At 43.9% G+C, this 23,797-nt stretch overlaps 1 protein-coding gene across 1 annotated transcript in view; it reads left to right on the top strand.

Annotated features, from left to right (window-relative positions):
• Window positions 1-23,797, top strand: part of PLG (plasminogen) — a 300,429-nt gene that overhangs the window by 251 nt on the left and 276,381 nt on the right. The window lies entirely within an intron of this gene.

Raw genomic sequence — 23,797 nt, 5'->3', positions numbered from 1 at the left:
TTAAATAGACAGCACTAGTAGTTGGACATTTTACACTTGTCAGCTGCTGAAATTGCCAATGCAAAATTACACCAGCACCTGCAAGCAACGTTGCGCTTCACTAATCAAATATATAAAATCTGTCAAAAATATATATATTACAATAAAGTTGCCAATGGTTTGCACTAATCTACAAATCTTCTATTCATCATAGTCATAATCCATAGGATCAGTGACTCATAGCTGACGAATTACATCTAGATCAAGATGATTTATCACTAGTCCGTGGAATTCAATTACCAAGAAAAGAAACAGCTGAAACTCATTAATCGAAGCACTTGCTTTTTATACAATAGAGAGAATTAAGAGGGCGTTGCGTTCAATTTCCACTTTAATTTAAACATGCTTATTTTTTTTTTACTGATAGATTATTTCATAGACCACATTTCTGGTGGATAAATGTTTTTAGGTTTAACCCTGTTTCAGTTCCAAATTTCACATAAGCATTGAAAATTGACACTTTATGCTACTGGTGAGCTTCCAAATTGTAACCGGTGCACAATATTTTGGGAACACCCATCCCAGGATATTAACAGAATACAGGTTCACTTCAGTGAATGAAGCAGGGGCACTCAAAATGCATGTGTAAGTGTCTTTAATTTAACCCTGTGTCTGGAGGCCACGTTGACGCATTTCCGCTCAAAAAGCCTTGGTCAGAAAAGAACACCTTCTTTGTTTCAAACTATATATACCCCCAGAAAAGGGTTTGAAAAAGTGTACATAGATATGGAAGACACATTCAATTCCACAATGTTACACGAATATGGAAGATAAAGTTCAAGTGGGCTACAAATCAGTAAAGGAGGTGACGTTTTATTAATGTACCAGTTTTCACATTAATCAGTTACATTAAGATCAAATCTTCACAATATTCTGGTAGCCAATATTTTTGCCACAATATTTTGGCTGGCCAATATTAAACCCTCAATATTCCAGTAGTAAATTGGCACCTGCTATTATCCTGCAATCGTGTATTGACTCTAAATAGCAACATAAGGAGCACCTTAATCAAAAATGTTATTTTTTAGTTCTCTTGATGCAAACAAAACACCCTATTAACTATTTTATGTGAGTTTTGGCCTCAAAGCCATAATGCTCAGTAGTGGTTAGGCTGACTCAGCTTCCCTCACTGGACATTGAAAAGCAATGCTGCTACCTGATGGCTACCTTCTATATACCTAACTGATGTTCAGGTCTGGGAAAGTAACCAGTGTGAATCCATCTGGAACATTCTTAGAGCCTGACTATGAGTTTGAGAGACCCACGGTGGTTGTTGCAGCAGTGTGAGGTCGCAATATGCTGGCGGTGCTGCTGATTCATCGCCAATCATATTACGAGTTCCTCACATCCACCCTTTTCATGGCCATGAAAAGGGTGGCGGTGAGGAAACTAAGGGGCCCTACAGGGCCCCCTGTTGCCTGAGGGCCAGGGGATTCATGCAGGGGGGCACATGTTGTGCCCCCCAGCCTGTGTGCACCCCAGTTCCTACACAGCATGCCCCTGCCATGCAAGAACGGGCTTTGGCGCTTCATCAGCACTGCAGTTCTAAAGCTCACATATGATCCTCAGAACTGCACTGCCGTGCTACGGTCAAAGTACCACCTGTCAGACCACAAGGATACTCATAATCTGGTTGGTGGGCGGCGGTCGACTTTGGCGTTCTGTGAGTGGGCCAGTGGCGTGGCAGCCCGCTCCCACACTGCCAAATGAATAGAAATGTATTATAGGAATAATGAAAGTTCTCATTATCAAATTATCATGAAATCATTTTTCCAACACCAAAAGCTGCATACCAAAGGAATTCCCATGTCATAATGCATTTGAAAACCTTCATTTATTCGATTAGGACATGCTCATTTTAAGTAACAGAGTTTAGAATGCTAACTTTAATGCCTCAGTGTTGAAAAACGTGCAACAAACTGTTTGTATTGCATCGGGTAAGTAATGTAAGTGACTTGCAGGCTATCACAGCTGCTAATTACCCTTCCTGTAGTTTGGGGCACAAGCCACAGACAAGGATGCATAATGAGGGGTTAATGAACATGCGTTTTTGCCCAGCAGGTGAGGCAATAAGGCTAATAGCACCACCAGATACAAACATACCCAAAGCAGGGAGCACTGCGGGAGCCTGGGCAGCCTCCGAACGGATAGGCTTCAACATAGGATGGTTTTTCATTCAGCTTCCTGTACACAGATATCTGTCTGGGATATTTCCCTTTGCACTTGGTGAATGGAAACCTAAAGTGATTGCCTTTTTTAGCATTTCTTGGCATTTTTAAGATTTTGATTTCAATATTTCCCTCTTTAGTCATTGTGGCATATTTGTGGTGTGAGGAAAGTGTGCTTTTACAACCCAGTTTTTACGTTTTGGGGCATTGTCCTGGAAATCATGTTACATATTATTATTTTGTTAATCTTCTTTCTAGATGTTTAAGATAATTAGCAATCCTTGACATCATTGATAGAGGGATTAGCTCATGACATTACTACTAGTGACGTTTTTTTAAGGTGCTTCTAATTTTCTTAGATTCTTTTTTTTATAGGCCAGAGATATTTTATATGTGGGTGAGCGATTGGGTACTTGAGAGTGATTGAGTGCTTTTAAATGTAATCAACCTATAAGGAGCTTATTAGGACTTCAAATGATTGTTAGTTAAATCAATATGTAGCTATACATGCATCGAATTGTTTTATAGTTTTAAAAGGGGTTTTAGTAAAAACAATAAGCAAAAATTTTAATAAATGAAATGAAATGAAATGAAAATACATTCTCAGCAGATTAGGGAAATGTATTTATTGTTGTTATTGTGCAACAAATGTCTGCAAAAAGTATCTGGTGCATTTGCATTGCAAGACAGTAATGTGAGTGAGTGTGACATACATTATATCAAATTGTTGTGGCAAACCAAGGTGCATTAGAGATGCAGCTTTATACGTGATGCACTAAATCAATAAATGTAACCCAACAGTCTAACAGTATGAACCTTCTATGTATGAATGCATTTCATTCTTTCTAAAACATTGACAGTGTTGGTATAGAATGTGGAGTGACAATTGTTAGACTTGACATTCTTGGTGTTGACTTCTGACAAACTTTTTTGTTTCAAGCTTTTTTAAAATTGTTTTCACCTACAACAATAAGGCGGGCATACCCACTTGAATAACTGAAGGTTCCACTCACAAGGGAAACATTCAACCCCGCCCCATCACCCACCCACTCCTTCTCCGACATCAACTTGATTTGTATAAAAAAATAAGCTAATGAACAAGTAGCTGAAATGTTGTCATGTGTCTTCTTTGGGTTGTGGTCTGCCATGGAGTAGCAGGCCTAGTACTCCTAGCCGATTAGAACTTCTGAGGTCTCTATTGTCTTGGTTAAGATACTCAAAATTAGGCCGCACATTTTAGTGAAGTTATCCGAAGCATCCTGCAGGTCTTATGCAGTCTTTCATAAGCTAAAAGTTGCCAAATCTTCTGCAGCCACACTGTGGCATTTGGGATAAGGATTTTCCCCCAGAGCTCCAGTACAGTCCGCTTCACTGCTAAAAGAAAATAAGAGAGTATTTTCCCTTTAGGGGAGTGAAAAGGATAGGACTTCTTCTGGGACAGCCCCAGCAGGATTGAGTAGGGTCATTAGTCATGGACTTCCCCTCAATGCCCTCTATAATTACCAGGACTTCCTCCCAAAACCAACTCAAACAAGACCACAAAATATTATATAAGGTCCCTGTCCCTCCACATCCACCCCTGAGTCTGCTGTCATCCATTATATGGAGTTATGCTGGCATCTAATGCCACCTGTACACAATCTTATAGAGTGTCTTCCTCCCTTGAGCGTGCCTTGCGAAGTTGGTCCTGCGTGTATGAATTGTGTCCCATTGTTTATTGTCTAATGTGAATCCTTGGTACTTCTCCCAGTTAATCCTATAGAGAAAGTGTGCCTGGGGGATGTTAGCAATGAGGGTGGAGTATATCTGGGCATGCAAACCTTTTGCCTTCACCCTCCTGTTTTCTGAATTTGTTTTTGTTGGCATTAGAACTCTGTGCACTTTTTCACTGCTAACTAGAGCTAAAGTGCGTTTGCTCTCCCTAAAACATGGCAAAGTTTGCCTACACCTTATTGGGATATTTAATTTACTTATAAGTCCCAAGTAAATGCGGGACTGTGGACCCCCTCAAGCTTCATGGAAATATGTTGGTCCTTTCTCTTGATCTGCAAATCTGATACTGGGTCTGCAGACCACAGAGGAGGCCTAACACAGACGTATGAAGCTTCATGGTCAATGGCCATGAACCATGCCGCTGCTTCACAAACCCTACAATAGGGTCTGTAACCATGCTAGGCAAGGCCTGTGATTAGGCAAAGTGATGTTTGTCCACCAGCAGCAGACTGGGCAGACGACCATAAAAATACGCATAAAAATTGTTAGGGAATAAAACTTTGTTGCCCCCATTTACTTTTGACCCTCCTTGACGGACATTCTCATAACTTGACATACCAACAGAAAGCTGAATCTACTAAATATGTACCACATTTTGTACCGATCTATCAAATGGTGCCAGATATGTTAGCAAATGAACACTTTTAAAACTCTTCTAAATGCCCCTGACGGAACTACATAATAATGTAAAATAGCAAGAGTATCTTAAACATGCTAAGCATTTGCCAGATTTCGTGTAGATCCATCAAAATGTTTCAAAGTTTGCAAGAAAGTTTTAATCCTCTCACCTCCTTTTAGCTTTGCTTGCTTTATTGGATCTACACAAAACTCTAAATACATGCACTGGGTGAAAACCCTCCCAACTGCCTGCATCATTTCATGCAGATTCATCAAACAGCGCCAAAGTGATAAGTAAATGAATAATGTATTGTTCCGCCTATTTCTTTGCCCCCCCCCACATGGATTGGCTAAAAATTTTAAATACCATTATAAAAATTATCCTTTTAAATTTCTGCCAATCTTTGTGCAGATTCTTCAGACAGTTTTTAGTAAATTAACACTTTTTGCTCCCTGCATTTTTTTTAATGGCTCAACATGAATGGGAAGATACCAAGATGAAGCTAAGCATGCTATTATGGGTCTGCAAACTTCATGCATATTTGTCAAGGTTGCTAAAGTTGTAAGAAAAACAAAAACACCTTCAATTTTCAAGATATTCAAATGTTGTAACCCTTTCAAGGCCATTCAGCATCTTTTTGTAATGCAAATATCTCAAAAACTACTCAATCGACTTACGACAAACCACGAAAAGTATGCTTTCTGCACAAATGTAGGCATTCTTGAAAATGTGGCATAACTCCATTCAGTGGTTTTTGCTGTAGCTGTGAGCAAAATTTCTTATGGTAGCAAAAATATTAAAGATATCTTTTTTGACTTCCACATAACTTGTTTTTCTCTGTACCAAACTGCACAAAAATTGGCATGCTGGATATTCGCTACACATTATTGCTGAATGCCACATTTTGTCCATGTGAAGCATAGTTGTAAAAATAAATGACTTTTCAATTCTAAGTTGTCCTGAACTATAACTGCACACTGGTGACCACCAATATCTAATATATTACATATCATGGCTAGCAACACTAGTTGTAGTTAAATCTTAGTTTCAAGTGAAAAGGCAATTTTATATTTCTTTATAACTTTAGCACTGTTTGATAAATCGGAACACACTTTTCCACAAAACAAGTCTGGTTTATGTTCTATATCAAGTTTAATTGCAGATCCGTTTGGGGAGGAGGAATACATGAGTGTGCAAAAAGAGTGTTGAGAAACTGCTCTCTGCTACAATAAATGCTAAACAGAATTACAGCAAACTTGCATGAAATTAGAATTGTACTCAGGGGCATGCCTTTGCTTAGTTTTATGTAAATCTATTCGGGGTTTTGAGAAATCAGTGTTACAAAAATGTGCTGAGCGGGCTTCACATGGTTAAATTATAGAGGCATCTTAACAGCTGAAAATGGGTTTTCTGGTTTGCCCATATCTTTAATGTCATTTAATGAATTTGCGTGAAATTCAGCAGATGGACTTGGTTTTCTCTGAAAGGTCCCCCCGAACCTTTTGCCATCATCCGGCCTGTTTTCTGAATTTCGTTTTTTTTGCCATTAGGACTGTGCACTTTGACACTGCTAACCTGTGCTAAAGTGATTGTGCTCTCCCCCTAAAACATGGTGCAATCAGCTTCCAGCTGATTGGCATATTTAATTTACTTATAAGTCCCTAGTTTATGGTTCTGCCGGTATGCACTGCCTGTAAATTAAATGCTACACATGGCCTGCAGCACTGATTGGGCCACCCATTTAAGTAGCCCTTTATAACATGTCTCAGGCTTGCCATTGCAACCTTCGAGCAGTGTTAAACTGCCAATTTGACGTTCCTTTTTAATAGATATAAGTTACTACTTATGTGGACCTTAAAAAGCCCATAGGGTAGGTAAAAAGACGGGGCATGTGTTTTTAACTTTTGCATGTTCTGGTAGTGAAAAACTCCTAAATTTGTTCTTCACTGCTATAAGACTATCTCTCTCATTGGATAACAATGGGCTAATGTATTTCATTTAGTTAGTGCTAGCGTTTGGTAGGAATCACAAGTTTTGACCCAAATGAATTACAATTTAAAATCCTTTTTAATGGTAAAGTTGGATTTTAAGTCACAATTCTGAAAATGCCAATTGGTATTTTCCTGTCCTAACCATTTGGTGCCGCTGCCTGGGTCAAATGACTGTGAATGGCTTGGCAGTTGGCCTTTCTGTATTCCTCTCAGACTGTGAGACAAAGTGAAGGGGCCTAGGTGTTGGCAGGATGTGCAATCCTGCCAGGATATGTGGGCGGAGCTGTTCCCTGCCAAACTTAAATTTCAAAGGGCTGCCTCCGGCACTCCAGCACTTACATAAAGGGAACTGACACCAGTCCTTGGCAGGGGAATGGAAGGCCTTTCCAGATCCAGATGAAGGGTAGCCTAGAAGATTCCCCCACTTCAAAGGCTGGCACCAGATATAAGTTGGCCCTCCAAAGCCACTCTTCAGTGCACTCCTGGACCTGTAAACTACAGAAAAAAGGACCTTCTTGTTGCCCAGACAACTCCCTGCTGCTTGAGAAATGCCCTATTCTCTAAGAAGGAAGACTTGACCTACTCACTTCATCCTAGGATAACCTGAGTGACTCCAAGTATCGGTTGGCTGACCTCCTGTTCTGAGCTATAGTGACAAAACAAGCTCCAGAGGCCTCCCTGCAACTAGTCTGCTGAAAAGCCGCAACTAGACCTGCCTGGGCCTGCAGCTGGATCTGCCAGAGCTCTGCTAGTCCACAAGAGGTGCCTCCCCAAGTCTTGCACCCTGAGCTGCATCAGAGTGCACTCCTCTGCGATGCAGGATGAAATCCTGAAGCATTGGGCTCTCTGTGACTGTGAACGGGCCCGTTTGCGCCAAGACTTTGCCGTCAATGATGACTGTCAACATGAAGCTCTGGTGAAGGCGACTCTTCTCGCTACAGCGACTGCCAGCAACAATCGTCAACGGGAGATCTGCACTTCGCGCTAAAGCAATGACAGCAAGCATTAATCATCAACACGGAGCTCCAGGAATGCCCATATGCGACGTCTGACCAGATCTTCACGCTACAGCGATGAGCATCTATGAGTCTAAGCCTGCTCTTTGCGCTACAGCGACAACCATCCGCAAAGCTTTTCCGGATCTGCACAAGCTCCTCCATCATGAACTGGACCCTTCACACAAGACTTTGATAGGATAACTCTTTCAGCTGTACTAACCTGGTCCATGTATCTTGCCCATAGTCCATTGTGGTCGGCTTGAACTTGTGACTTTCCTCTGGTCTAGCTCAACTAGATTACTGTGAGTGGTGCTTTGTGCTTTCAGGCACTATACTTAACTAAAACTTTGAAAATGCATATCTCTGGTTCCACTGATTGGATTTTTGTTGTTCTGGTAGCACTTTATTTATTCAAATTTGCTAAATTTTTCTAAATTGGTTTGGGATTTTTTTTGTGTTGTGTTTTCACTTTATTACTGTTTGTGTGCTGCATGAATACTTTACACATTGCCTCTATGTTAAGCCTGACTGCTTTCATTCCAAGCTACCAGAGGATTAAGCATATGTTAATTTAGTGAATTTTGTGGTTCACCCTGACAAGTATTGTGGTTGTTGCTTGAGAAGAGTTCTCACCTCCCTCAACCAATAACCCAATTTCTTACATGGTTTAAAAGAATCTTTGGTTTGCTGATAACGTTTTTACCACTTAATAGATATGCATAAAATTTGGCCAACGCTTGGCATGTTTAACTTACATCTTTTATATGTCGATTTACTAGCAAATCAATCAAAGTGGCATGGTTCAGAGGGAGCAAAATGTGTTCATTTGCAAATATGTTACACAACTTTTGACAAATGTGATAAAAACTTATCAGGAATTTACATGTTTGGTTTCATCCCAGGTTTCATGCACATCTGATAAAAGGGTAGAGAGGAAAGTTAAAGGGGTAGGGTCAATAAAGCTTTACTTTGCTAATAGGTTGGGCACCATCTAGTGGATTTGCATGAACATTGAGATGCCACAAATGGATTTATGTTGCTGTGTTAAACCCAATTCTAGTATAGGTCATGCACACTAGTGCTGGATGCACAGCGTGGCCTGTGACTCAATCTTCTCATGGTGGCCAACCTTCACTACACAGAGCTTAAGGCCCTCCGTCCATTGTGGGTTTGTCTGTTCAACCTTCCACCAGGATTCAACGCCCTTTGTCTATGGCCTTCAGCTGTGTGCAACTGAGGATAGATAAATTGAGTATTTTGAAACATTTGATCAGGATCTGTGGATCCTGAGCTGGTTTTGTAAACCCTTAGACACTCAGGAGGAATTAGGGTTTTGGTGATACATTGAAGATCCATAAAACACAAATCCTAGGATAAAATGTAACTTTTTTTAATGCCAAGAGGGTTCCTTTTGGGCCTGCCCAAATGAGCCTTGGAGTCAAGTTCCACTCATCCATAACCCTTATGCCATATTTAGTGGCTTATTTATGAGCTCTTGCGTCACTTTTGCGCCGCCGGTGCCTCACTTTTTGTGAGGCACCAGCAGGGCAGAAAATGTGCCATGTTGCGTCATATTTACAAAGTGACTCGTCTAGGTAGATGCGTCACTTTGTAAACCCCTGCTGTGATTTGAGGATTCTCCAATGAGGATTCACAAATTACCAGTCAAGCGATCTCTTTAACTTTATCAAACCTAACTCCTTTTTGGGAAAGTAATTTCTTAAAAATTACTGTAGAGATTTACGCTGTAACTGAAGGCGGATGATACACCAAACCAAAAGCCAGATCCATGTGGAGAAAGTGCAATAGGGGTTGGATAGGCTGCTGAGGGCTCTTAAATCAGTCTCCTCTGTGCACAGTGAAGGCTGTGTGCTGTATAGTTGGACCAGCTGCAGAGGATTGGATTCAGAGCCTAGTCAAAGACCAAGCTGTGCAGTCAACCCTCGTTGTGCACCACAGAAGGCTTATGTCACAACAGTGAAAACACCACACAAAAAAGATCCCACACCAGGTTAAAAACATAGAGGTGAATTATATGAATAAAACAATATAAAAATGACAAACTCGCAATCAGTAGAACCGGAGGTATGACTTTTTAAAGAATATACTCTACACTAGCACTAAAAGAACAAAGCGCCAGATGCGACTATCTGGTCGGGCTGGACCGGGTCAACATCAAAAGTACAGGCTGACCGCGATGGAGTGCAGATCCGACAAGGTCCCAGATTAGTCCCGCTGAAGTTTTACCTTCTCAACTTTTGTGCCAAGAGCCCTGCTTACAATGGAGAGCATATTGGGAGTTTTTAGGCGTGGTGCAAAGAGAAGGCTGGTGGTCATGGATGGGCGGGCTGAGCTTTACGTTGGCAGTCCCCTGCGAGTGGTCGATGCTGCAGTGCGTAGAGATGGGCTGGCAGTGCTCCGCCCTGATTTTCTGTGTGACCGGCGTGGTTTCGATGCGAACGCACCCGTTCGCTTTAGGAAAGAGCCTGAAAGATTGATTTAAGCTCGCTGAGCCACACTGAAGTACTGGGTATTTTAGACCCAGCGGTGCAGGGGCACACACCCTATGACTTCTGGGTTCACCCTGTTCCAGACCTACAGAAACACAGAGTCTTCTGGGTGAAGTCAAAGATTCGTTTATTGGCTGCAGACCAATGACAGGTATCCTAGAAGTACAACAGCGTGTATGTTCTCAGGAGACTGCTGAAAATCATAGGAACGGACTTCTCCTTAAGTACAAAATATCATGCTCCAGGCACACATTCCTTGGTTTACGATATGGCCATATAAAGGTATACATTACAAACGAAAAAGCAGAGTCATGATGACCATCCCACATTCCAGTTCGGCCAGCCCACAATGATTTACACAGTAAGGTTCAGATCCCACATCGGATGTCAATAGACCCCCCAATAAACATGAGCATCTCCTGTTTTGGGAAACAAGTCATAAAGCAGGAACAAGCAGGTGTGGAAGAGATTAGCCGGAGGATTGTGTAGGATGAAAGGGTTTTATGACGGGTCAAGCCCTGATGCTAATCACAGGTGGACGGAGGAAGGGGAGCTCGTGAGACCGGTTTGACCTGGGGCAGCAGAGCCAGCTGCCCAGGTCACAGAGAAGTCAGAGGGAAAGCCCATGTACTGTGAGGCCCGTATTTACTCCATTATAGCCTATGTGAGGGCAATGACAAGATGGCCACTGCTTCCAAAATGGAACCCGCGTAGTGAAGCAGAATAACGTGTACACAGTGCATTCATAGCTAGAACGATATATAAAACACTCGTACATGCCGCATTTACCATTTGCGGTTCGCTAATACCAAGATAGACAGGGGTAGGGCCCTGTCCCCTACGCGGTCCCGAATATTAAAGTACGACAGACCCTCCTTTTGCCCTTACATAGGCAATCACTATACTCATCTTAATCCGAGTCTAGGTCAATGTCCGCAAAGTCATGGAGATGTTGCTGTAGCATCATCCTATTACTTAGTTCGTCCCTCGATACAGGTTTCCTTATACATAAGGTAGCACAGAGGCCACATATCGCGGGAGCACACTGTATGCACAGACAGAACAGGAAAAGAATGGCTAAGATCATTCCAATGACCATCAGAACTTTCCAACCCCAGGCAGATATCAATTCCCAGAACCACCCCACCAGTGACCAATCTCCCTTATCCACGTGTATGGCTTCAGATATTTTATGGAGCTTGGAGATGGCTTGATACACTGTTGGAGCATTATCTGGTATGAAAATGCAGCAACTGGATTGGATGACCTTGCATACCCCACCGCGGTCTGCAAGAATAACGTCTAGAACCATGCGGTTCTGTAAAGTCATAAGGCGATCCGCTTGGAGCTCAGCTGTCAGATTACTAAGGGCACCAGCCGTTACATTGACAGTGGATTCAACCACACGTGTCAGCTGTCTCAGGTTCCTACTATTGACCATAGGTCCCCAAAACGGCAGGAAACCCAAGAAGAAGTCTCCCGCTTCCTGACCGGCAGTATCCTCCTTACTAATCACGCCTCTCACAACTCTGGTCTTGTGATAGTCAGAGGCGGCAGTAAATGTCGGCGGTAGCAAGTTCGCAATATAACATGTGCCCGAGAAATCAGGGGGCAGCCATGTATATGCTCGGTCATGACAGATGAAATATGTGCCTTTGGCAGCCAAAAACGCAGGGGAAAACTGTGACGGGAAGGTGTACGTTTCAGTACAGTCACTTCTTCCCAGTTGAGCTCTAGGATTCTGACCATTACCCTGTAAGCAGAACCGACCCATGTGGGGTACGACCCAGATTGGAGATGAGATTTTCCGCTGTCTTTCACCCAGACTAATACTATACCCCGTCGCGTTCCATCCTACATAAGGTCTCAACTCTTCTTTGGGAATGGATGAGTATGCATCGATATCCCTACTCATATCGGCAACTCCTTTCATCAAAGCCTTATTATTGGTGATAGGTCTGATGGAACGCGGTTGGCGAGGGGAGTATGTATCTAGAGCATAGAGAAACATGGTTTGGAATGCCCATGACGATCCATTGTAACTGTACGGCAGCACCAGGTAGGGAATACCCTTGTTAATGGTATGTGGCATTAACCCACACACCCAGCAATTGGTCGTATTCATTACTAGTTGGTGCTGGTGCAAGAGCTGGATAAACGAGTTATTTACGAACTCCGATCGTCTGGTCTGTTCGTGCTCAGGCAAAGGGTGAAAAGAGTGAGAGGAGGCAGTAGAAAGAGGTATAGGCTGTTCAGTGGGTTCAATGGGCTTTTGAGCGGAGAAAAACACAAACCCTACAATAAACATTATGATACTACACAGTGTAAAAAGGCACAAAAAGACAAAACATTTACTTTTTACAATTCTACACATCCTTGCGTTAAAGTTCATTTCCTCAATTGGTCTCTCCATCTTAAAAAACTCCATCCTCTACTCGGGCCGCTCGCGGCGGATGAGTTTCTTCTGCTAAGGAGTACGCCTGTCAGTCCAGGGAAACGCCCTAGACCAACCAGAACCGTTGACCTAGCGTCTTCGGCCTGTACCCCAAAGTCTTGGCACCGCGACCCTGCGGCAGAACCCGGATGGTGGTTCGAAAAACAAAAATCAAGAAAGTCCTTCAGATGGGAGAGCAAAAAATGTAAAAAAAGAAATAGTGAGGAAATCTTTATTTGTCCATGGGCCTAGGTCTCAAATTATAGCGGAGACGGCCAGGTGCTGTTTGGTCTTGAAACAAAAGTTCAGGCTCAGTGGTGTCCAGTCGACTTGATGGTGGCACAGCTTCCTGCAGAATATTGTCACTCTCTTGGTCTGAAACTGTGTCTCTTAAACGTGCGTCACTGAATGGTACAAAACGAGGTACAATGTCTGTCTCTGAGTCGGCGATACCCTTCTTGACCCACTGGTCATATGGCAAAGGCAAGGGGACTACTTTGCAGTGGGTACCATGAATCCAGTGCTTCTTCCCTTTCACTCGCACTGCTGATCTTGTCGAAAGAAGAACAAGATGAGGGCCGATCCAGCGAGGCTCGTCGTTGCCCTTGCGCTGGAAATTTCGGACTAGCACCCACGTACCAGGGTTGATAGGGTGTCCAGGAGGTTCAGAGGCTTGGGGAAGAGTATCATGTACCTGTTGGTGCAAAACACGCAGTTTAACAGTCAAATCATACAGGTAATCGAGCAGTACTGGATGTTCTATCTCACTAAATTTCGCCGGTCTTGGCACGCCCCATACATTAGCCGGGCGGCCAAAGACGACCTCATAAGGGCTAAGCCCCACTCGTGAGTGTATGGTCATTCTGGTGGACAGGAGTGCTAGAGGCAGAGCGTCAGGCCATTTAAGACCGGTGCTCGCCTGGATCTTGGCCAGCTTGAGCTTTAAGGCTCCATTGTAGCGTTCTACTAATCCAGCTGATTGGGGGTGATTTGCAGCATGGAACTTCTGCTTTATCCCTAGCCCTTCACATACATTCTTCATCACTTTACCCACAAACTCACTTCCGTTATCACACCACACCATTCTTGGCATCCCAAACCTAGGGAAGAACTCTTTTACAAGGGCTTTGGCTGTGGATAGGGCAGTGTTATCTTTCAGAGGATAAGCCTCTATCCATTTTGAGAAAGCACAAACAACCACCAGTACATATTTCAGGTTGTTGCATCTTTCCATGTGAATAAAGTCCAGCTGCAAAACTTCAAATGGACATGATGGGGGTGCAAAGTGACCAGCTGGAGTTGGGGTTCCCCTACCAGGGTTGTACTTCAAGCATACTATGCAATTCTTGACCACATTCTCTGCACACTTGGGAATCCCAGCATTCTGCCATACTGGAGCCAACAACTTGCATATACCTTTCGTACTGATATGTGCCATTCCATGTGCCATGGTAACCACCGGAAGCACATATGCATCAGGCAATAACCATCGCCTATGTTCTGTCAGATCAATCCAACAACCATTCTCATCCAACTTACCCATACTTTCTCTCCACTTGCTTAACTCTTCCTCTGTGGCTTCAGCTTGAAGCGACTTCACACTCTCCATTGTGTTCTCACACATTCCCACATCATTAACCCATCTTGCGGGGCCTGCAACATACATTCTAGTCTTCACATTCTGTGCTGTTTCTTTCGCGGTCTCATCAGCAAACGCATTCCCACGTCCAACATCATCTGTGACTTTCCTGTGCGCACTGCATTTCATGATCGCAACTTGCAACGGTAGGGTCAGTGACTCAAGGAGATCATTCACCAACTTGCCATTCTGAATTTTAGCTCCATGCGACGTCAGGAACCCACGCTCCTTCCACAGTCGCCCAAAATTATGAGCCACGCCAAAGGCGTACTGGCTATCTGTGTATATATTCACTCTCATTCCTTCAGACAACACACATGCTCTCGTGAGGGCGATTAATTCTGCTGCTTGGGCCGAATTATGTGGCACTTGTGCAGTTTCCACGACCGTGTGCAAAGTCGTGATAGCATATGCAGCAGTCGTGTCACCATTAGGGAGCTTGAAACATGACCCATCTACCCATAAAGTGCCATCACACTCAGTCAGGGGAGTATCTTTTAGATCTACTCTCCCTTTCGTCTCTTCTTCTGTTCTGAACAGACAGTCATGTTGCTCAATCTCATCTGAGTCTGCTGGAATTGGCAACAATGTAGCTGGATTCAGCGTATTGCATCTCTTTATGTGTATGTGATTAGCTAGCAGTGTAAGTTCATAACCTGATAGCCGCACACTAGTCAAGTGTTGTGTCTTGGTTCTATTTAGTAATGTGTCTACAGCGTGTGGAACCATAACAATCAATGTGTTGTCCATTACCAAACCAGCAGATTGTCGGATAGACATCGCTGCAGCCGCTGTCGCTCTCAGACAGCTTGGCAATGCCCTCGCTACGGGGTCCAAGGTTGATGAAAAATATGCGCATGGGCGCGGTCTGTCGCCAAAAGGCTGTGTTAACACTGACAACGCACATCCATCTTTCTCGTGAACATACAATGTAAAAGGCTTACTGTAGTCGGGGGTACCCAACACAGGTGCTGAGCATAATGCATTACGCAATTCCACAAAACTCTTCTGGCACTCTTCAGACCATGGGATAGGATTCGGTGTGTCTTTGCATGTTAAGGCTAACAAAGGTTTTGCCAATAAAGAAAAACTAGGGATCCAGTGCCTACAGTATGAGGTAATGCCCAAGAAAGCACGCACTTCTCTCTGTGTCTTTGGCACACTCAACTGTGCAATGGCTTGAATTCTTTCTGGGGTCAGTTTCCTTCCCTCCTTCGATAAGAGATGACCTAAGTAGGTCACTTCTTGTCGACAATATTGCAGCTTAGAGAGAGACACTTTGTGATTTAAAGTGGATAAATGGCGCAACAGTGACAATGTGGCTTCTTTACAAATCTTCTCAGTATCCGCGGCGATCAGTAAATCGTCCACGTACTGAATCAGGATAGCGCCACTAGGTAAAACAAGTGCATCAAGCTGCGCTTTCAAAGCCTGACTGTATATGGATGGACTCTCACAGTAGCCCTGGGGAGCGCGTTTGAAGCGGAAGCTTCGGCCTCCCAGACTAAAACCAAAAATGTCCCTGCTCTCTTCTGCAATTGGGATACTAAAGAAAGCATTCTTTAAATCGATCACTGAAAACCATGCAGCAGAGGCTGGAATCATCGTTAACAAGGCAGTTATATCGGGGACAACCGGAAACTGTGGCACAACAATCTTATTAACCTCTCTAAGATCAATCACAAACCTGTAAACAGGTGGCTGTGAAGGGTCCGTTCGTTTTAAGACAGGTAAAATCGGGCTATTGCAAACGTTGCCTCTTGTCTCTTCTATCACACCCTTATTAATTAAGTCGCTGACAATGTCTAACAATGCTTTCTGCCCTTCATTAGAGATCTTGTACTGGGGAATACGTGGCAGTCTGACATTAGCCTTTAAAGTCACCACATATGGCGGTATCTCCAAGAGGCCCACATCATTGGGACCAGTAGCCCAAAGGGCATCCGGAAGGGATGACAATTCAGGTGGCATTGTGTTTTTAGACAAGTACATTGGGGAAATCACTTTCTTGTTTAATGTAAGTTGTACTCCTGAAGGAGAACAATACAGTGTAGCGTGCAATCTTTTCAACAAATCTAATCCCAGCAAATTCTCACCACAACCTGTTGTCAGAATCAGGGGTGCTTTCAGCTCGCAAGGTCCAACAGAAAGTGACATGGGACTAGAAATCGGGTTCCTAACTGGGGCGCCAGAAAAACCTACTGAAACATTGATATCGCCAGACAAAGGTGCGCCAGGGAGTTTTGAATGCATGATTGAACTCTTTGCAGCACCAGTGTCTAGCAGAAAAGGCTCCGTTACATTTGCTGTAGTCACCTCAACATACGGTCCACTCTGATCCACTGGCACTGAAACAACTCCCTCTCTCTGTCTACGGCTGTCCTAGTAATCATTATTCTCTGCATCACCGTCCTCTGCATAATAATCATTATTATAATACTGGGCCGTATTACTAATCGCGTTAGCTTGCTGATCAAAGCTATTGATGGTATTTTGAGGCGGCAGAGGACGCGCATTCTGGGGAGCATTTCCACGCCCTCTGCCTCTAGGAGCTTGCTGACCACCCCTACCTCTTGCGCCATACATATTACCGTTCCGCTGCATTAATTTAGGGCAACTATATTTAAAATGACCTTCCTCTTTGCAGTATGAACATTGGTTAGGACCTACAGGGATACGTGGTTGGTAATACCCATTCATTTGCTGATTGTTCTGAAACTGTTGGGGTTGGTGATAGACACCTTGGGGTTGCCTATAATTATTCTGACCTCCACGTGGCGGATAGGCCTGCTGTAAAAGGACCTTTGTCTTCAGTTCCTTCGTTTTCTTCTCTGTTCTATCTTTCTCGTCCTTATCTCTGTTTTCATAATACTGTGCAGTAGCCAGTATTTGCGCTGAAGAAGAAACAGCCCAAGAACTTTCTGAATCTTTTAACTTTTTACACAGGTCAGGAAGTAAATTCTGCACAAACTTATCCACAAATAACCGTTGGCCACCCTCAGTACTCATATCCTGCCCACTGTGGTCAATAAATGTTTCTTCAAACCTAGTAAAGAAGTCTGACACTGTCTCATCTTTCTTCTGCTTGCATGCAGATAACTTGTCCCAATTTACGCGCATCGCAGGCATTATTGTCTTCATATACGTGATGATTCTACCAGGCAATTCAGCTACCAAAGGTTCTGGTTTCGCACCACCAGTTTGTCTAGCATCAGCAGCAACAATGTTAGCCCATGTATCCCCTAGTTCTGCATTGTGATCTACATTACGAATTGATCCCCATAGAGGCTGTGGAACAACATTACCAAACAACATGTCTATGTCGGCCAGATTCATAATGCATGACCCTGCCGTCTGTGACAACTCTTTATAATAACCTGCTGGGTTTTTACGGGGATCAGGCAAGGACTGCTTAAGCGCTAACACCTCAGAGCGCTTCCATGGAACATGCACCCAAACACGCTGGAAATGCGCTGCCACAGCGGGGTTACCACCGGCAGCTGCAACCGCTTCCTTCCATACTGGGGGAACTTCTCTCATAGGGTATTGTCGCGCTTTTGCTTTTTTCCCCACAAGGACATCTTGTTCAAACAATGATTGTTGGCAATCATCATTCCTGAAGGACAATACAACCGCAACTGCTTTATCTACTTTGCGGTCCACAATTATACCAGTTCCAAAATCGAACCTCACTCTACACAACTCCTGCGGGTTCGGATTTTTACCACTATCCTCCAATTCTTCACAGAGAATTTCGCACATTTTCTCAAACACATATCTCTGTTTTGGGGCATCCCATTGATGGAAAACGTTGACAACTGATTCCACATTATACAGTGAAGGAAAAACGATCCATCTACGCGCCATATTATCTATTACCTTTTTCTCATCGGGGTTAGGCAATTGGCTGCGCAACTGCTTACGCTGTAAACCAGGAGTCGCACCAGATGACTCAAAGAGAGGAGACATTAATGTAGTAACCACATTAGCTAAGCGCTGTCGCGCTGAAGGAGAAGCTGAGGCGAGAACAGGGGGAAAAACAGAGGGAAGAAAAGAGGATGTAGAGACAGGTACTGGAGTGGTGGAAGGAAGAGTGTGAGGGGAGGTAGTTGCTGAATTAGGCAAAATCGCAGGAAGTGCGGGGGCAGTTGGAAGCACAACTGGCGGCGCTTGAGAGGGCTGCGCTACAGGGATAGGAGCCGGCTGCAAAGCAACTGGCGGTTGCGGCAAGGCTTGCAGTATATGCACTGGAGGCGGCATATTTACAAGCTGGGGAGGCGCCGTGGCAGTTTGAGCATACGGGGGTGGCGAACTCAACAAATGTGACATCAGGGGATCTTTCTCCTTTTCTTCTAACCCATTCTGCTTAGAATGTGGTAAAGCTGGGTAACATTTGTCAATCCCTAACTTGCGCTGCCTATGCAATTGCTCACTCATCTGCTCCTCTTCATTGTCTTTAAATTGTACAGCTGCTTGCATTACTGTCATACCTTTCTCTCTCTTATTCTTTTTCGCTAACTTAATTTCCTTTTGTTTGGCTTCCTTTCGCCATAAGCGGAAAGAGTCAAACATCGCCGGCCGGGCTTTCTTCTTAAACAATTTAATTTCTAAATTATCTAAAATATCGGTATCAAAACTACCATTTTGGGGCCATTTTAAAACACCATCTTTCCTGGTGTAGTGGATCCACACTTCGTTATATGTAATGGGGCCTACGCCATGTTTTACATAGAGCTCATAAGTTGGAGTTCCAACCGGAGGAACTGGACATGATTCCTCTAGCTGGAAATCTTTTCCACAACCCAAACAGAATAATCTACCAAATAGTCCAGAACCAGGCATCTTTGCTCACTAGTCTAGATCCAAACGTCAAAGGATTATCGATTACGATATTCTCGTGAATACACGAGTCCTCTGGTTTTGGCGTTTGCAAACTCCAAAGTACCAAATTACCAAATCAAACGATCCCGAAGGATACCAAAAACAAATGGGAGACGCTCCACTTATACTTAACTGAATATTGCTGATCGATGGCGTCACCAGAAGACTCTCTCGATTGTTTCGCTCTCTCAAAACTCGTCAAGGGTCCAAAACAGGTCGATTAATCAGGGCAGCAGTCCTTCGTAGCCGTCGGGACGCGGAGAACCTCGCAGAAAAGACTTTCGGACCACGTCGACATGCAGGGGTCGATGAAGTGGCGGCCTTCCTCCGGAATTTCCACACGAAGCTCCTCACGAACCTCTGGCTTGGACTGGTACCGCTGAAATCGTCCCGAGTTGGGCGCCAAACTGAAGTACTGGGTATTTTAGACCCAGCGGTGCAGGGGCACACACCCTATGACTTCTGGGTTCACCCTGTTCCAGACCTACAGAAACACAGAGTCTTCTGGGTGAAATCAAAGATTCGTTTATTGGCTGCAGACCAATGACAGGTATCCTAGAAGTACAACAGCGTGTATGTTCTCAGGAGACTGCTGAAAATCATAGGAACGGACTTCTCCTTAAGTACAAAATATCATGCTCCAGGCACACATTCCTTGGTTTACGATATGGCCATATAAAGGTATACATTACAAACGAAAAAGCAGAGTCATGATGACCATCCCACATTCCAGTTTGGCCAGCCCACAATGATTTACACAGTAAGGTTCAGATCCCACATCGGATGTCAATAGACCCCCCAATAAACATGAGCATCTCCTGTTTTGGGAAACAAGTCATAAAGCAGGAACAAGCAGGTGTGGAAGAGATTAGCCGGAGGATTGTGTAGGATGAAAGGGTTTTATGACGGGTCAAGCCCTGATGCTAATCACAGGTGGACGGAGGAAGGGGAGCTCGTGAGACCGGTTTGACCTGGGGCAGCAGAGCCAGCTGCCCAGGTCACAGAGAAGTCAGAGGGAAAGCCCATGTACTGTGAGGCCCGTATTTACTCCATTATAGCCTATGTGAGGGCAATGACAAGATGGCCACTGCTTCCAAAATGGAACCCGCGTAGTGAAGCAGAATAACGTGTACACAGTGCATTCATAGCTAGAACGATATATAAAACACTCGTACATGCCGCATTTACCATTTGCGGTTTGCTAATACCAAGATAGACAGGGGTAGGGCCCTGTCCCCTACGCGGTCCCGAATATTAAAGTACGACAACACCAAGGGTCAAGGACCTGATGGGCACCACTTTGGGGTCAGGAAGTTGCTGCAGCTGGGCCCAGGAGCTGATTGGGCAGCCTTTTATGGTCCTAAGGCTCAGATCAGGTGGTCAGAAGACAAGTCTTTCGAGTCATTTTGGGGTCCTGTGTTCAAGGTGAAGTTACAGGTCCAGTTCTTCCTTCCCAGAAAGAGGGCAGCAGGTCAACACAGCAGGCGAGCAGTTCCTTTAGAGCAGCAGTCCAGCACAGTGGCAGTCCTTGTGACAGCACAGCAGTTTTTCATCTTGGCAGAATATCCACCGGCCCAGGAGTGTACTGAGAAGTTGATGTCTGAGGTCCAGTATTTATACACAGTTGTGCCTTTGAAGTGAGGAGAAGTTTCTAGATGCAGGCCTTTGAAGTGCAGGGATGGTCTGCCATCCTGACACTGGTTTCAGACTAACTATATGGAGCATGCAGCTTTTGTGTGAAGACAGGACACATCCTATTCAAGTGTAAGTGGGGCAAAACCCAGCTCCTCCCACCCATCCTGCCAGAGATGGCCCAACCAGTCACACCTAAGTTTCCCATTGTAAGTTGCTGTGTAGGAGGAATACACAAAGTTCAACTGTCTACTACACCCAGCCATGTGACCCTGAGACATGCTGCAGGCACCAAATGGCTAAGGAAAGAAAATACCAACTTTCTAGAAATGCCATTTTCAGAACTGCAATTTAAAATCCAACTCACCATAGTATATGATTTTAAATTGTGATTCTAGAGACACCAAACATGAACTTGTTACCTATTCCCATTTGGAAATTTCACTTGAAAATTGGAATAAGGTAACTCCAATATTATCCTATGGGTTTGGTAGGCATGCAGTAGTGAAAAAAGAATATAAGAGTTTTTCACTACCAGGAAAATAAAACGTAAATGTACATGTCCTGCTTTTTAAACACAGTGTTCCCTGCCCTCTGTGCTGTCCAACGCCTACCCTAGGAGTGACTTATATGTATTAAAAAGGAAGGTTTGGGACTGGAAAAAAGTTTACTTTGCCATGTTGAAATGGCAGTTTGCAACTGCACACACAGGCTGCAATGACTGACCTGAGACATGTTTAGAATGCTACTTAAGAGCGTGGCACAACCAGTGCTCCGGGCCCACTAGTAGCATTTAATTTACAGGCCCTGGGCACATGTAGTTCCATTTTACTAAGGATTTACAAGTAAATTAAATATGCCAATTGGGTATAAGCCAATGCTAACAGATTTTAGGGAAAGAGCACAAGCACTTTAGCACTGGTTAGCAGTGGTAAAGTGCAAAGAGTCGTAAGATCAGCAAAAATGTAGTCAGCAAAAACAGGAGGCCTGAAGGCAAAAAGATATCGGGAAACCATGTCAAGGATGCCAGGTCTAGCATACTCCATCCATAGATGTTTCATTCACAACATTAATGGTAAAGTAACATGTCAGGTCATTAAGTTGTTTGTGAAGTCATCTGTAACCATAAGGGTGAGGCATTTGGTGTGCCAGTTATGTTATGATGGCAGGTGTATTAGCTATGATTTCCAGAGCTAACCCTAACTGTAACATTTCAGGATTTTTACATTTTATTTCCTGACTATAACTGCACTCTAGGTGTGATTTTCCAAAGAATCAATTAAATGAGAGCATTTCAGAAAGCTTTGCTTACACAATTGTACATTGGGCAGAGCATCCAATCTTCTCAATGAAAAGTAACTCGACGTCCACTAGGGCGGACTGAGGAAAGTCAAAGTGGCTAGATACTAAAAAAGCATTGGCAAACCAGTAGGTCTTGCCTTTGGGACCTATTGGCTTTGCTAATGATTTTAGCCATGATGTACAGCATCCAATTTCACACATCCCCAAAATGACACTATTTCTTGTTTTTCTTTTTGTTTACCGATCCAAGTTGGATTGATAAATGAAAACGTGAGCGCGTCAGGAAAGCAATTTGGGTTGGGGGAAGTTACATGGTGCAAAAAACAGAAAGGCAGGGGGTCAATAAGGGGGTAGGCAGAAGCAACATGGGAGAACGGATGAAGGAAAGCAATAAGTAGGGCACAGGGAGAGAAGCAAATGGAGAAACAGGAACTTGGAGGGGGGAATAAATGGATGAGAGGAAGCACAGCATTCAGGATGAGGGGAGAAGCGCCCAGGGCGAGTCATCACAGAGGGTGTGGAGAAGTACACGGGCAGAAAACAACACTGCCAGCTGATAATGTCTTGCAAGGGACAGCGCATGCAGAGACTGGTACACAGGACTTAAATTAAGGAGTGTACATCAAGTGCTGCTGTCCTATTTCACAGTGTTTAGAAGCAAAATGCACCAGTTGCATAGGGTGCCGGGAAACTGGTGAGAACCGCCAGTTGTCCCCTGAATCTCCTTTGCTCTGAAATCTGATTCAGTCATATGAAAGTCAGAGCTGTGAAACACATATAAAATGTTTATGGCAAAGAATATGCTTTCACAGGTCGCTAAGGCTAATGCACGTTATGACTAAATTTAGGACTAACAGGAGAGATGAGTCCTCCAGAGAACCAGATAGCTCTCGATTTCTTTCCTTGCATTCTGGCTTTCCTAGCAGTGCCCCCCTTTAACGAAACAGGACTCCAAGTACCAGAATGCACAGCAAAAGCACAGAACTGATAACTCCTTTCACTTGGCAGGGAGCACTCTGGCACAACAAATCAGAATGCAATGGGGCTTACTAACGTACCCCATTGCTGTTATGACATGAGAAGCTGAACTTTAACATGCATTAAGATTTCAACGCCCACGTGCTTTAGGAATCTAAGTATATGCCTTGACATTTAACAGCCATGTAAAAGTCACGCTTTAAATCATGCTGCTTGATGATGCACTGGAAGAACCAGACTGGATGAACACAAAGACTAGCCTTCCTCTCTCAAAGAAACTTTCAAAAAGACACCAGACTAGTCGAGTTTTCACTATAGAAAACTGCAAAAAAGAATGAGAGTAATAGAAAAGGGATGGGGAAACACTAGCAGGGGCGGGAAGGAAGGGGGAAGGTAGGTACAGGAGAAATGGACAGGCCTGGGGGTGAGATGTAAAAGAATCAACAGGGATGGGGAGGGTGGGAGAAGCAAAAGAAGGAAAAGAAGCAACAGGCATGGTTGTGAGTGGAAGTGGAAAGTAGAGAGTAAAAACACGAGTACTCATATGGAGTGCCTAAAGACTAACAAAAAGTAGCTACAAACATGGGAGCATGGATGGACACTAGTACTTGGTCCTTGCTCTAGGGGAGGCCCAACATAAGAACAGGTATGATGCATGCATGCGATTACAAAGGGGAGTAGAGGATATGAGAACTATGCTGAAGCAAACAAATAGTAAGCTATAAGCAGGCTGTAAGCCCGCTTAATGGAAGCAACATGTCTCGAAGAGACAGCGCATGCACTGTCTAGCCAATACTTAAAAAAAGCTGGTACTACATACATTGCAAGAAATC

The sequence above is a fragment of the Triturus cristatus genome, chromosome 6 (assembly GCF_964204655.1).
Source record: "Triturus cristatus chromosome 6, aTriCri1.1, whole genome shotgun sequence".
Classification (NCBI taxonomy): domain Eukaryota; kingdom Metazoa; phylum Chordata; class Amphibia; order Caudata; family Salamandridae; genus Triturus; species Triturus cristatus.
Note: the sequence above shows the minus strand (reverse complement) of the source record. Positions and strands in the feature narration are given on the sequence as shown.